Source organism: Mirounga leonina, unplaced genomic scaffold (assembly GCF_011800145.1).
Source record: "Mirounga leonina isolate KUSES-001 unplaced genomic scaffold, KU_Mleo_1.0 Mir_366, whole genome shotgun sequence".
NCBI classification, from domain to species: Eukaryota; Metazoa; Chordata; class Mammalia; order Carnivora; family Phocidae; genus Mirounga; species Mirounga leonina.
Genome location: NW_023270709.1, coordinates 18,036,797 through 18,052,283, shown reverse-complemented (window position 1 = coordinate 18,052,283; position 15,487 = coordinate 18,036,797).

Sequence of the window (15,487 nt, the reverse complement as noted above, 5' to 3'; positions counted from 1 at the left end):
ACAGAGAACATCTTAACATTTTTGAACTAGCTGCTAACATTTAGAAATTGAGAATTTTTACATTGAAAATCTAGCTCACCTTTAGAAATCGGGAGGCCTGTCCCAATCAGGCCATCATCCCCTCAGAAAAACACCATCTGCTAGAGGTAATCAATATTGTCCCCTGAGATGGGGAACGTGGTCTCTAATACACGAACAATTGACTCAACCCTCCCGGCACATACGTAGTCATTTAAGTTCTCAACCTCTGATTGATAATATATGCTGAGAATAATGCCTTGCTTTGTACAGAGAAAGTAAATATAAATTTAATTTGCTCGTCTGTGGGGACAGAGAAATTTGTGTGCACGTGTCTGTGCATGCTTATATAACTTATTTTCATTAGACAACCCAATGGCATCATGACAGAATTTAGACTACTAGATACCAAAACAAGGGAATTTGCCTGCAGGATATGATTCTACCTTTAAGATAACACTAGAGATTAAAACCTATTGTCATATTGTTCTAAAGGTTGTTATTATTACAGTGAGTCAAAATTATTCTGGTATAATCATCATCCTGGTGATCTCATTTCTTTTTATTAAAATCTTCAGTGTCGGATCTCATGTAGAAGGGCAGAAAATAATCTGCAAATTAAAATTTCCTGCAGAGGGCGCCTGGGTGGCTCAGTTGGTTAAGCAACTGCCTTCGGCTCAGGTCATGATCCTGGAGTCCCGGGATTGAGTCCCACATGGAGCTCCCTGCTGAGCAGGGGGTCTGCTTCTCCCTCTGCCCTCTTCCCTCTCGTGCTCTCTGTCTCTCATTCTCTCTCTCTCAAATAAATAAATAAATAAAATCTTTAAAAAAAAAAAATTTCCTGCAGAGTTTTCCTTTATGCGTTGACCTGGCATGGAGCCAGTTTATTGGAAATGTTTTCTTGCACATTTTTCGCTGAGATAGAGCCTCCCCTTCTTAACTAAATTCTGTTTCCAGCCTAGAGAATGCTATCTGACAAATTGCTTTGACTTTGCTTTTCTTGATTTTGCCATAATTTCTACCTCTGAGGACGACTTCTTACAAAGTCAGATACCTTGAAATATTTGATAACAGGCCATAATCATTATATTTTCAGATAAATACAGCCACATGCCCACAGGTGATCATTTCTATTTCCTTCCCAGCCCTGTGTAGGAGGCCTCCCTGTCTCTCCTTTGGGTGTGAGGTCCTTGTGAATCTCAGAGCACAAACTCCGTGTGCCAGAAATCTGTTCTTTCAGATAACTAGGAGTTGGTTTCTAGCTCCCCGTCTTTTTAAAAAATATTTTATTTATTTATTTGAGTGAGAGAGGGAGCAGCACAAGCGGAGGGAGAAGCAGAGGGAGAGGGAGAAGCAGACTCCCCGCTGAGCAGGGAGCCTGATGCGGGGCTCAGTACTGGAACTCCGGGATCATGACCTGAGCCGAAGGCAGATGCTTAACTGAATGAGCCACCCAGGCACCCCTCTAGCTCCCCATCTTGCTAAGATGAAGGCAGGGATTCATTTCCAGTTGTCACTGGGCCTCTTCTCTACCATGTATGGAGATCTTACAGTGGCAAAGAGTGGAAGCTGGCTCTCCATCCATCATTGGCCACACCGGTGGTCCCATTGTCTTGGTTCCCAAAGTCCCTTATGGTCCTGTGGCTCGGATGCTTCTTTGCTACTTGCTGGCGAAGGAATTTTGCTGAGATTGGGAACCCTATGCCTGGGGTTTCCTCCTTGGTCTCTGCACCACACCTCCCAGGTGCTGATACAGGGAGGGACAGGTTTGCAGAAAACAGTCTCCTTTCCTGAATCCAGAGACTATCTCCCCTTCTCCACCTCACCCATGTTTTCCTTAAAGTGCTGTCCTTCTCTCCCATACCCTCACCCCCAGGACCCCCAACACAATCTCCTCCTTGTGTTTAGGCTTTCACAAAAGGCAGGAAGAGTGGTGGGTTTTTGCTTTCAGCTCTGCAAAAATTCCCTAGTTAAGAAAACATGAAGAACTTTGATGTGTGCTTGAAATGAGGGAATGAAAAATATACAGAGAACAAATTACAAATTAGGAGTTCAGGAAAAGTATCTGGCTGCAAGGTATTGGATTACCAATATACAGCTAATAGAGGTGACATTTAAGTACATTTTCCTTGAAAAAAGGGAAATAAGAAATTTAAAAAAAAAAGAAATAAAAAGGAAGTCATTTATTCTATTCCTTCAAAAAGCTCTTTGACCAACCTTGAGCCTGCTGACTATTCTAGCTAGCCTATTTGAGTGTATCAAAGCAAATGAGTGCATAATCATTTTTTAAAGCAGAGTTACTGTCTATAAAGTTCTTTAAATGTGAACAGCTGCTGTACACAGGCCAGATGTCATATTCTTTTTTTTTTTTTAAAGATTTTATTTATTTGACAGAGAGAGACACGGCGAGAGAGGGAACACAAGCAGGGGGAGTGGGAGAGGGAGAAGCAGGCTCCCCGCAGAGCAGGGAGCCCGATGCGGGACTCAATCCCAGGACCCTGGGATCATGACCTGAGCTGAAGGCAGTCGCTTAACCAACTGAGCCACCCAGGCGCCCCAGATGTCATATTCTTGAATGAGAAAGCCAATGAGAGTTGCGAAGGCTTATGATAATATTAGCTAGCTTTTGTTACTATACTCTAAGTATCCTATTAAGTGTTTGTGCTATACTATGTCATTTAATCTGCAAACAATCTTATGCATTAAATACAATTTTATACCCAATTTACAGATGTGGAAGTTGAGGCACGTTGATCAACAATGCAATTGGCTTCAAGTTGGAAACAAAGATATCTCTGCTTCCAGGACCCAAATCCTAACCAGTATAGTATACCATACTGCCTCCTGGCCGCACGAGTGTTTTATTAAAATGAGATCAAGGTAGTAAAAGGAAAGGAGAGACAGTAGCACTTTCACGTTACTAGTATTACTGAGTGCCCACTATGGGCCAGCACCCGTGTTCTTACATGGAATTGCTGAACCATTTAGACCATTTTTAAAAATAGAGGGCAGATTCCTTTCACTGGTTTCCAGTTTGGGCTCATCACTGGTCTCAAGTGCCTGTGAATGACACTTACCTCCTTTATATGGACATGCTATTGTGTGTCTGAATATTTCTTTAAAATTCTATTCCACTATTTCTTTTTCTTTCCTCTGTAAACTGTACATTTTTAAAAATGTATTTATCTATTTGAGAGAGAGAGCATGAGTGGGGGGAGGTGCAGAGGGAGAGAGAGAAGCAGACTCCCCACTGAGTAGGGAGCCCGATGCGGGACTCCATCCCAGGACCCCGAGATCATGACCGGAGCCGAAGGCAGACTCTTAACCAACTGAGCCACCCAGGTACTCCTAAAGTATCCATTTTAAAAAGGTCAAATGGGGTGCTGCTTACAGCTAGGTTTATTCTGGGGCCATCTTCATTCTTAAAGTGTTGGCTCAGAATAGCATGTTATCCATGAAGGCCCATCTCTGCACAGTCCTTCTCCTTTCCTACTACACCAAATTTAGATCCTGTGCTTTCGGAAACCAAGTACTACCTTAACTGCGTCCTATCTATTACAAGTCCTGCACAAGAACTCTCTGGGCACCGTCCACCATCACTTCCAAATTAGGACTTCTTGGCATTTGAAACGTAGGGGCTGGATCTGGTCTGTTGCTCAAAGCAGTTCTTTCCATTTATAGTTGATTCTCATTATTCACAGTAGTTATCTTCTATAAAGTCACTTTGGACCCTGAATTTCCGAATACTAAACTACAGTCCCCAGGGGAAACACAAGGTTAGGTTCCCGTAAACCTCTGGCCACAACATTTTCACGAACCAATCAGCATATTTTATTTTTTTTATTTTAAGAAGCCTCCACGCCCAACTGACAGAGCCAGCTACATGCCCCAGAACCAGTCAATATATAACCTTGCTTTATTTGTGTTTCTGTTTAAAAACTCCCACTGTTGACTCATTAACATTGAATTCACAACCAGCAGCACTATAAGCTTCTGGAACACACATATTTGCTCCATAATGCACATTGCAGCTTCCTTGCACTTACAGATACTAGATAGTGCTTCAGCCTTACGCTTGAGGCCATTTTAAATGACCAAATTGCAAATAAAACAAAACAAACACAAACGTGAAAAATGTGGCATTACATAGGCTGCAAAAAAGACACTGAGAGTTGAACTAAGAGGCCAAAGGGTGCCTGGGTGGCTCAGTTGGTTAAGCAACTGCCTTCGGCTCAGGTCATGATCCTGGAGTCCCTGGATCGAGTCCCGCATCGGGCTCCCTGCTTGGTAGGGAGTCTGCTTCTCCCTCTGACCCTCCCCCCTCTCATGTGCTCTCTGTCTCTCTCATTCTCTCTCTCAAATAAATAAATAAGGGGCGCCTGGGTGGCTCAGTTGGTTAAGCGACTGCCTTCAGCTCAGGTCATGATCCCGGAGTCCCGGGATCGAGTCCCGCATCGGGCTCCCTGCTCAGCAGGGAGTCTGCTTCTCCCTCTGATCCTCTTCCCTCTCATGCTCTCTGTCTCTTATTCTCTCTCTCGCAAATAAATAAAAAATCTTAAAAAATAAATAAATAAATAAATAAATAAATAAATAAATAAATAAATAAAATCTTTAAAAAAAAAAAAAAAAAGAAATAAGAGGCCAGAACGTCACCTTCCTTGTTCAGCCTCAGCTGGGAACTTCCAAGTTGAACGATGTAAAATTTTCACCTTTCTGCACATGTCACCAGATGACCAAGTAGTGCGGGAAATATTGATCTGGGGGTTACAAATAAATTTTGTAAATTTTGAACTTGCAAATACAGAATCTGCGAATAATGAGAATCAACTGTATCTCTATCCTGGACAGTAGCATGACTATCACCTTATTACACCCATCGGCACCGTCTCTTTGCTTGGTACCTGCTGGCAGACTCTCCACACTAGCTTTTCAAGCCAGAAACCCAGCAGGTGCAGTTTTGGCTCCTTGACATTTCTCTCTCCCCAGATCACCATGCCTTGGTCAGAGAAAATTCCCAAATGCAAAAGACAGTCAGAAACCATCTACTCTGTTTCATTTAGGATCTCGGACTCTCTTCATCCTCCTGCTCAGGGGGGTTGAGAGCAGGCATCATCCCAAATGTCCCACCCTCCATGGTGCCGACGCTCTGTGGGGACAAAACGCCTTTTCCAGAAAGGGCAGGAACACTACCATTGTACTTAAGATGTATTTATTTGTTTGCTTAAATTCATTTGATATCTTACCATTGCTTTGCTTTTCTTTTTCATTATGAATATTTCAGCATTACAGGAAAACATTTGGACTATTAATAAGCTAAATGAAATTGTTGCTACTCAACTGTAATTGACATATGGAAGTGGCAGTTTTACATGACATATGAGGAAATCCAGCCTTATTAATTTTACTTTAACAAATCTTAGCATTTTGCCATCTTTATTTCGGAAAGTTATTTTTTAAAAGAAGTGCAAAAAAAAAAAAAAACCACCCTCCACTCCGCATCCCACTTGCCCTTCCCCTTCCTCTTTCTTAGAGGCAACCACTGTTCTAAAGCTCGTGGGCTTGTACTCGTACCACATATGTATCCACAGACGGTAGGGCTTCATATAAATGGTATCCTACAGTATTTACAGTATTGTGAAAGAATTTCAATCTGAAATGGAGCCGAAGGATATAAAATAGAAAATCTCACACATGTGCTGTCAGGAAAACAAAACTTTAGGACTGAGAGACTGATCTTCCATAAATGTCCGATTTATAGAAAACTGACGATGTTGGACATTTCTTGAAATGATCGGGAGACGGTTTCCAGTAGCACGAACAAGAAATGACTTAGGTCAGGTTGATCTCACGAAATAAGCTGAATTGAGCTTTGTTTGCATGACTGGACTGGTTTTGTCTGCTGAAGGAATTTCCAAAGCTGGTCTCCATTTGTTTTGATTTTATCAGACTCCAACTGAATTCTTTTCTCTTTATATTCCTTACTCATACATACAGCCTACCGCAAACCCCCCATGGACGACCTGTAGCTTGCTATAGTTTGCGTGTCCTGAATTGCAATTCCCCTGCTCTTCCCGAATAAGCTCATCTTTTTTGACGATTTTGAGCTTGCCAAGGTTTACCTCTCTTTTTAGGTTGATGGTATCATACAGTATCTCCTTGGCTTCTTGCCTTTTCTGTCAACAGGCCTGGTCTAGAGCTCCCCATATGAACAAGATACATGTGACCAAGCTTGCCACCCATGGGGCAAGAAAGGATAATTCTCCCTCAGGGGAGGGGCAAAGAATATTTTTGAGTAACAGTACCTGTGACAAGTTCTTTTCAAAATGCTTCTTCTTTTATCAGTTTTATTTTTATTTTTTATTTTGAAAAATTGCGAACCTGAAGAAATGTTGAAGAGTAGTGCGGGGAGCATCTGTAAAAGCTTCATTTAGATTCTCCACTTATTAACATTGGTATTTTATTTTATTTATCTCTGATATATATTGTTCTGGACTGAATTGTGTCCAAGATTCATATGTTGAAGTCCTAACCCCTGGCACCTCAGAATATGATTGTATTTAGGCATAGGGTCTTTAAAGAAGTCATCAAGTTAAAATGAGGCCAATAGGGTGGGCCCCAATCCAATGATAGTGTTGTCTTTATAAGAGGAAATTAGACAAAGACATGTATAGAGGAAAAATCATGTGAAGACACAGGGAAGAAGATAGTCATCTCCAAGGCAAGAAGAGAGGCCTCAGAAGAAACTGAAGGGGTTCAGAACAAGACTCCACAAAGTGTGCCACTTTGACATGTGGACTATTTTGAGCTGAAGGCAATCAAGACCCCGCAGGCTCAAGAGAAATTTTTTCCCTCCCTTAAGTACCGAGAAGAATTCAAATTGGGGGTCTTTCCCAGAATAAGATTTTTATCAGAGTTGAATTTTATATGGCAGGGCAGACATTTAATTACCAAATATCTGCTCTTCTTTTGTCCTGTGAATTTTCCTCCTCCCCTTTGAAGCCCCAGGCCCCTACCCCATTCCTTAGCTCAGGATGGCATATACACCTCATTTTACCTTTCTGCCTTTGAACCTCTCATGTATATGGGGTTCCCATATATATGAAATTAAATTTGATTTCTCTTGTTAACTTCTCTAATGTTAACCTGATTATTAAACCAGCCAAAGAACCAAGAATGGTAGAGGAGAAATTTTTCCTCCCTCACAAAACTAACACTGATGACCTTGATCTTGGACTTCTAGCCTCTAGACTATGAGAAAATAAATTTCTGTTGTTTAAGCCACTCAGTTTGTGCTATGTTGTTATGGAAACCCTGGAAAACTTATATATATATACATATATACACACACAGATAGATATAAACACATACATATATATATACATATATAAATATCCATTTAAAAACAGATTGCAGACATCATGATAGTTTATCCTAAGTATTTCAGCATGCAAGGATCCAAGGATAAGATCATTCTCTTACATAACCAAAATACCCTTATCACATTTAAGAAAATTCACCTTTAAATTAATAATCCCACCTAATATACTTTCTATATTAAATTCTCCCAATTGTCTCAAAATATCTTTTACAGACTTTTTTTTTTTTTTTTTGCTTTAGGGTCTGATCAAAGTTTATGCATTGGGTTGCTCATCATGTTTCTTTAGTCTCTGTTGATTTAGAAGAGTCCCTATGTCTTTGTTGTTGTCTTTCACGACATTAAATTTTGGGAAGAGGATAAACCGGTTTTCATAGAATGTCTCATATTCAGGATTTGTCTGATTGTTGCCTCATCATCAGGTTCAGGTTAAATATTTTTGACAAGATTACTACATAGGTTATGACTTATATCTCCTACCTCATATCAAAAGACATATATAGGTCTTTTCATTATTGGTCATATTAAGTGTCTTCATTATTGTATATGTGTGTTAAGTTTTATTTTATGATAATTATAGATTCACAGAAAATTGCAAAAATAATACAGAGAGATCACATATACCCTTCACCCAGTTTCCCGCAATGGTAACGTTCCATGTAACTATGTAATATCAAAACCTGGAATTTAATATTGTTTGGATAGTTCTGTGTCACTTTATCACATTTGTGGATTCCTGTCACCAGCACCATAATCAAAATACAGAACTATTCTGGGGCTCCTGGGTGGCTCAGTCGGTTAAGCATCTGACTCTTGATCTCAGCTCAGGTCATGATCTCAGGGTCGTGAGTTCAAGCCCCATGTTGGGCTCCATGCTGGGCAGGGAGCCTACTTAAAAAAAAAAAAGTACAGAACTATGTCATCACCACAAAAATCTCCCTTGTGTTACCCCTTTATAATCTTGCTCACCCATTTCAAGAATGTTATATAAGTTGAATCATATGTGTGAGTACATTTTTAATACTTTTTGCTGTTGAACAACAAAAAAATCTTCATGAGGCAAGAAATAAGAGGACCAACCACCCACCCGAAGTTGGCTGACTATTTCACTTTAGTTATTAGCATATCAACATATGGGTTCTCTTTTATAGTTGAAAAATACACAATATCCCCTTTCTTTCTCACACACATAAACATACACCTTTCCGGAAATTGCTTGAGGATCCAGAGAGAAGGGAGGCCCTTACATCCATAAGTGGAGAGACTTAGAAGGCACATTTGAAAAACAATTAAAGAATACATTTGAAAACCAAGGTGAAATATACACCTGAAAAGAAATTCAGATGTGTCTTTGACAAGAATGGGAGTCACAGTATTAATTCAGAGTTTTATCTTCTTGAAAAGGTGATGTTATTTGTATAAAAATGGGATAGGACTCATTTCCCTCACCATTCAATTCACCGTGGATATACACACTCAAGCATTTTTAACCATCATTCTTGCCAAAGGACAAAGCTTAAACAATTTAGTAATGAGTTGGATGTCCTTTATTCGAGGGAACACAATCCATGGATTAAGGGAATACCGTGTCTTAGATGTTGTGGAGCACTCTCCCCGAGGGATTTGGAGCAAGAAGGAGGTTTATAGAGCTTTCGAAGAGGCAACTCAGAAACAGGGCATGATTGGCTAGGAGGTCAGAGATTTCCTTATAAGACTACCAGGCCCAATTCCTCAGGTAAGTTCACTAAAGCTTGGAGGATGGTGATTGGTGTACGTTGCGTGTCCTTGACAGTTGTTTCTCATAAGTGCAGGCTGACTTAGGGTTAAATACCCTAAATATGTGATGTGGGCCAGGTCACTGGGCCTCCATTTTGTGGGTTCCGATATATGGATTAACTTTATCCTACATTCATTAGACTATCATTATAATTTTCCAAGAAGGACACTTAAACATCATCATGATAACAGGAACTTGAGGGAGATGGCCAGGTGAGATGTTCTTCATTTATTTTTATTTCTCCCCACAACATACATAGTAACTTGGCTCAGAACATCAAGATTAGGTTGCAAACCCTACTCATAGTTGAATCTTTTTTACGTTGCCTTCATTCTCGTTCCCCTCTCTCCCTTAGGATTCTTTAGTCAAAGCCTCTAGATTTGTAGCTGGATTTCAATCAGAAAATATATTTGCTTTATTTATTTGCTTTACCCATCAAAAAACACCAGAAGGAGAGGTGCTCAGAGAAATGACCACAATGAAGGCTTTATTTATTTCCCATCAAAAGACACCAGAAGGAGAGGTGCTCAGGGAAATGATCGCAATGAAGGCTTCTTATTCCCAGCCCAATACACAGTAAAATCAGAGACCCACTTCTACAAGTCAGAACAACCAGGGACTGCTACATCTCCTGTCCAGATGGGCAGAGAAAGATGGGCTTTTGCTTCAAATCTGTCTTTCTCTTCCCTTTCCCATTCTTTCCAGAGTATCGGCCCCCTTAAACAATGGCCACGGGTCTGGGCAATGTGTGGTGGTTTCATAGAGTAGCCCCCTGCAGTCAGAATGCCCTTTGAACTTTCACTTCTTGCGCTGAAATTTTCACTCGTTTTTGTTCTTCCATATAGTTTGAAAGTATACCGGAGCCTATAATTTTATCTATTCCGTTTGTTTTGGATACATCCTTTCAAGTCTTTCAAGTTTTGATTTGGGATGTGTCTTTCTTTGGCCAGGAAAAATTGAGAGACTTTTATCAAAACCAACAATGAAGGATTACACAAAGGATCACGAAGTATCCTGTCTAGGGTACCCTTCTGGGGTATCCCTACCTTTCATTGTTTTTAAGCTATTTTTAGTGGTGGAAAACTGGTAATAATGCAGTTGTTAATGATTCGCTTCCATAGAAATGCAAATGAACGTTGTCCATTGGAATGCAATAGATTATCTCTTGCTTTGCATCCATTCATAAATTCATCCCAGCGATGCTTATTATCAGTATATGTGTCTTTGAATCCTCCTTTGAACTAGTTATAACATCTTACTAGATTCCTCATTAATTAATGAGTTAAGTAAAACCTTTAACCAGGGTCCATTTTATATTTGTATGAGTCATGATTTTACCTTTAAAAATTGTCCTTTACCAATCTGTTGTTAAACTGTAAATATTATTAATTTCCATTATGGTTTCCTCCTTAATAGATGAAGTCATTTAGGGGTGTCTTTTTTAGTTTCCAGATGCACCAATTTTTAAATGGCTTATCTTTTTATGTTGGTCTCAATAGTGTCAGAAATGTGGGGTGTTTTGTATGATTTCTTCAAATTATGTTGAAATTTCCTTTTTGACCTTATATCTGGTCATCGTTTGTCAATGACCTCAGAATACTTGGAAAGAAAGCATCTTCTCTATTAACAAATAGAGAAGGTTCAAATCTTTTCTGGTTTACTTATTTTATCTTTTAAAATTACTTTGCAATAAATATATTAAAATTTCCTGCTTTGATGAGGAATTTCAATTTCTTACCACAAATCTGTTATTACTTTATATATTGTGTTAGATTTTATAAATTCACAAACACATATATATGTGTGTGTGCGTTTGAATTAGTTCTGTTATTATTATGTAGTATGCCTTTGCATTTCTATGACTGGTTTTTTGCTTTACATTTTATTTCATCTAATATTTATATTTTTAGATCCATTAGTTTTTTGATTAGTATTGGACTGACGTATCTTTTATCATTTCTTTAGTTTCAACCTTTTTGTATAGTTTTGTTTTAGAGCTATTCCTAGTAAGTAGGCTATAGCTATGTTTATGTTTTGTTTTGTTTTGTTTTTACTCAACCTGATTACCTTTTTCTTTTTTTTTTTAAGATTTTTATTTATTTGACACAGAGAGACATAGCAAGAGAGGGAACACAAACCGGGGGAGCGGGAGAGGGAGAAGCAGGCTTCCTGCAGAGCAGGGAGCCCCATGCGGCACTCGATCCCAGGACGCTGGGATCATGACCTGAGCGGAAGGCAGACGCTTAACGACTGAGCCACCCAGGCGCCCCATGATTATCTTTTTCTTTTTCTTTTTTTAAAGATTTTATTTATTTATTTGAGAGAGAGAGACACAGCGAGAGAGGGAACACAAGCAGGGGGAGTGGGAGAGGGAGAAGCAGGCTCCCCGCAGAGCAGGGAGCCGATGTGGGACTCCATTCCAGGACCCTGGGATCATGACCTGAGCCGAAGGCAGTCGCTCAACCGACTGAGCCACCCAGGCGCCCTATCTTTTTCTTTTAAAAAAATATTTAATCAGGGCGCCTGGGTGGCTCAGTCAGTCATGCCTTTGGCTCAGGCTGGGATTGAGCCCTGCATTGGGCTCCCTGCTCAGGGGGGAACCTGCTTCTCCCTCAACCTCTGCCTCTCTCCCTGCTTGTGCTCTCCCTCTCTCTTTGATAAATAAATAAAATCTTAAAAAAATGAATATTTAATCTACTTAGATATATTAGAATTACTCTTCTATGTTCTTTTATGGGTTTTTGTTGTTATTTATTTTTTTTCTACAATCTCACTGCCCCTGTGTCTTCTTCATTTTGTTTTTTTTTTCATTTTTGTGTTGAAAATTTTCCTAGACTCAGCCCCTTCCTACTTTTTTGCCATTTGTGTGGAAGCTACAGATTGTATCTCTAATCTTTGGTGATTGTCCTTGAAATTTTTAACACATAAAATGAAAAGATGCCAAGTGCAAAACAATCTGTATAGTATGCTATCTTTGAGAAATAAAGAGGCAAATGTGAGAATACATATTCACATTTTGATATATTTAAAAAAAGAAAAAGGATAGCAAACAAAAACGACAAAATAAGATAGTACTTAAAAACCCAGTATAAACCAGTAATGGCAATGGATCTAACCAGATGAACTCTCTTACTAAAATAGAAAGATCAGTCTAGGGGCGCCTGGGTGGCTCAGTCGTTAAGCGTCTGCCTTCGGCCCAGGTCATGATCCCGGGGTCCTGGGATCGAGTCCCACATCGGGCTCCCTGCTCCGCGGGAAGCCTGCTTCTCCCTCTCCCACTCCCCTTGCTTGTATTCCCTCTCTCGCTGTGTCTCTTTGTCAAATAAATAAAATCTTAAAAAAAAAAAAAAAAAGAAAGATCAGTCTACATTAAAACAAAATGAACTAAACCAGAAACCAATAAAAATGCTCATCTATAAAACAGTCTGGGGATTGAGAGAGATTGGAGGAAAGAAGAGAGTGAGTTTTTAAATGTCATTTTGAGTTTGGGACTATATAAAAAGCATCAGTTGTTAAAACTATAAAAGGTTTAGTTCTTAAAAATATGTAATTAAGTTAAAATCAAAATATTTTTATCATGTAAAAAATCTGACATGTACACATAAATATAATTGTTTGCAACCGTCTGAAATAACTATCTTTTTTTTTTTTAAAGATTTTATTTATTTATTTGAGAGAGAGAGAATGAGAGAGAGAGAACACATGAGAGGGGATAGGGTCAGAGGACGAAGCAGACTCCCTGCCGAGCAGGGAGCCCGATGCAGGACTCGATCCAGGGACTCGATCCAGGGACTCCAGGATCATGACCTGAGCCGAAGGCAGTCGCTTAACCAACTGAGCCACCCAGGCGCCCTGAAATAACTATCTTTATCCTTCTCCCAAATGCAATGTGTCTGTTATTAACTTCATCTGCTAAATAACCTTCCCACACCTACATCATTATTATTTAGACACTTTCAGTTTTTACACCTTTAGTTTTATTTTTTTAAAAAACACAAGATTCTTTTTTTAAAAGATTTTATTTATCTATTTCAGAAAGAGAGAGGGAGAACTCCATGAGCAGGGCGGAGGGGCAGAGGGAGAAGCAGACTCCCCGCTGAGCAGGGAGCTGGGGGTAGAGCCTCATCCCAGGATCCCGGGATCATGACAGAGCTGAAGGCACGTGCCCAACCGACTGAGCCACCCAGGCGCCCCTAAAACACAAGATTCTCATTTTGTCTTTGTTTCTTATTTTATTCTCATCCTCAGTTCCCTAATGTTTGCGCTGTTTGGATTATGTGTTCTCTGAGTTAAGTGCCTCCAGGCGGACCCGATGCGGGAGGTAGCTGCTGCTTTCTAGCCACGCCGTGGCCCTCCGCTCTAACAGCAGCTGGGTGGAGCTCATTTCACAGTCAGCTTGGACCCTGCCTCCAGCTGACCTCGAAAGATCTGGGTTTTCCACTTTTCCCAGTGTACTGCTACCCAAGTAAAAGACTGTAGATCCCTTTGGACGAGGCCTGGGGCATCCTACTGTATACGCTTGTCTTGGTGCTGCGAGAGCCTTCCTCACTGGGACATCCCCTCCCTTCGGTGGATTCTGGATGTGAAACCTGGCCCAGCTCTAGCAACTGGGCAGTTAATTGTGATTTTCCACTGGGCACGCATTCATTCTTTTTTTTTTTTTTTTAAAGATTTTATTTATTTATTCATGAGAGACAGAGAGAGAGAGAGAGGCAGAGGGAGAAGCAGGCTCCCAAGGAGCAGGGAGCCCGATGCGGGACTCGATCCCAGGACCCTGGGATCATGACCTGAGCCGAAGGCAGACGCCCAACCATCTGAGCCACCCAGGCGCCCATTCTTTTTTTTTTTTTTTATTAACATAATGTATTATTTGTTTCAGGGGTACAGGTCTGTGATTCAACAGTCTTAACACAATTCACAGCGCTCACCATACACATACCCTCCCCAATGTCCATCACCCAGTCCCCCCATTCATCCCACCCCCCTCCACTCCAGCAACCCCCAGTTTGTTTCCTGAGATTAAGAGCTCTTATTGTTTGCCTCCCTCTCTGGTTTCATCTTCTTTCATTTTTCCCTCCTTTCCCCTATGATCCTCTGTCTTGTTTCTCAAATTCCTCATATCAGTGAGATCATATAATTGTCTTTCTCTGATTGAGAAAGACAATTAGCATTTCGCTTAGCATAATACCCTCTAGTTCCATCCATGTCGTTGCAAATGGCAAGATTTCATTTTTTTGATGGCTGCATAATATTCCATTGTATTTATATACACCACATCTTCTTTATCCATTCATCTGTTGATGGACATCTAGGCTCTTGCCATAGTTGGCTATTGTGGACATTGATGCTATAAACATTTGGGTGCATGTGCCCCTTCAGATCACTACATTTTCTATCTTTGGGGTAAATACCAGTAGTGTAATTGCTGGGTCGTACGGTAGCTCTATTTTCAAGTTTTTGAGGAACCTCCATACTGTTCTCCAGAGTGACTGCACCAGCTCGCATTCCCACCAACAGTGTAGGAGGGTTCCCCTTTCTCCGCATCCCTGCCAACATCTATCGTTTCCTGACTTGTTAATTTTAGCCATTCTGACTGGAGTGAGGTGGTATCTCATTGAGGTTTTGATTTGGATTTCCCTGATGCCGAGTGATGTTGAACACTTTTTCATGTGTCTGTTGGCCATCTGGATGTCTTCTTTGCAGAAATGTCTGTTCATGTCTTCTGCCCATTTCTTGATTGGATTCTTTGTTCTTTGGGTGTTGAGTTTGATGAGTTCTTTATAGATTTTGGATACTAGTCCTTTATCTGATATGTCATTTGCAAATATCTTCTCCCATTCTGTCGGTTGTCATTTTTTTTTTTGACTGTTTCCTTTGCTGTGGGCACCCATTCATTCTTGGTGCCTGTCTCTCTTGCCCCCTCTTAATATCTTTTGATACTAAGTAATTCCTTTTATGGATGCCTATCTGTTTTGCCCCTAGAAACACTATTTTACTAGTCATCTGCATGGAGTCCTTACATCCAGAAACCTGGGTTTCTAATCCTCCCATGGAAGTAAAGGCCCTATCCAGCAACTAGATACAGGATTGAGCGTAACCTCAGGGTTACAAACAAGGATCCATGCATATCTTGGCTGCTAACTCTGGTTGTTAGGACATTTTAGCAAGCTGAGAAGGGAAGTGCTGAACTATGTGGAAATGTAGCCCAAGTAATTGTTTTCTTATTAGACGAACATCTTTCCACCACAGAAGGATTTGGAATTAAATACAGAAATATTTAAGAGTATCAAACCCATACTAGCTTTTTTATTTTGAGG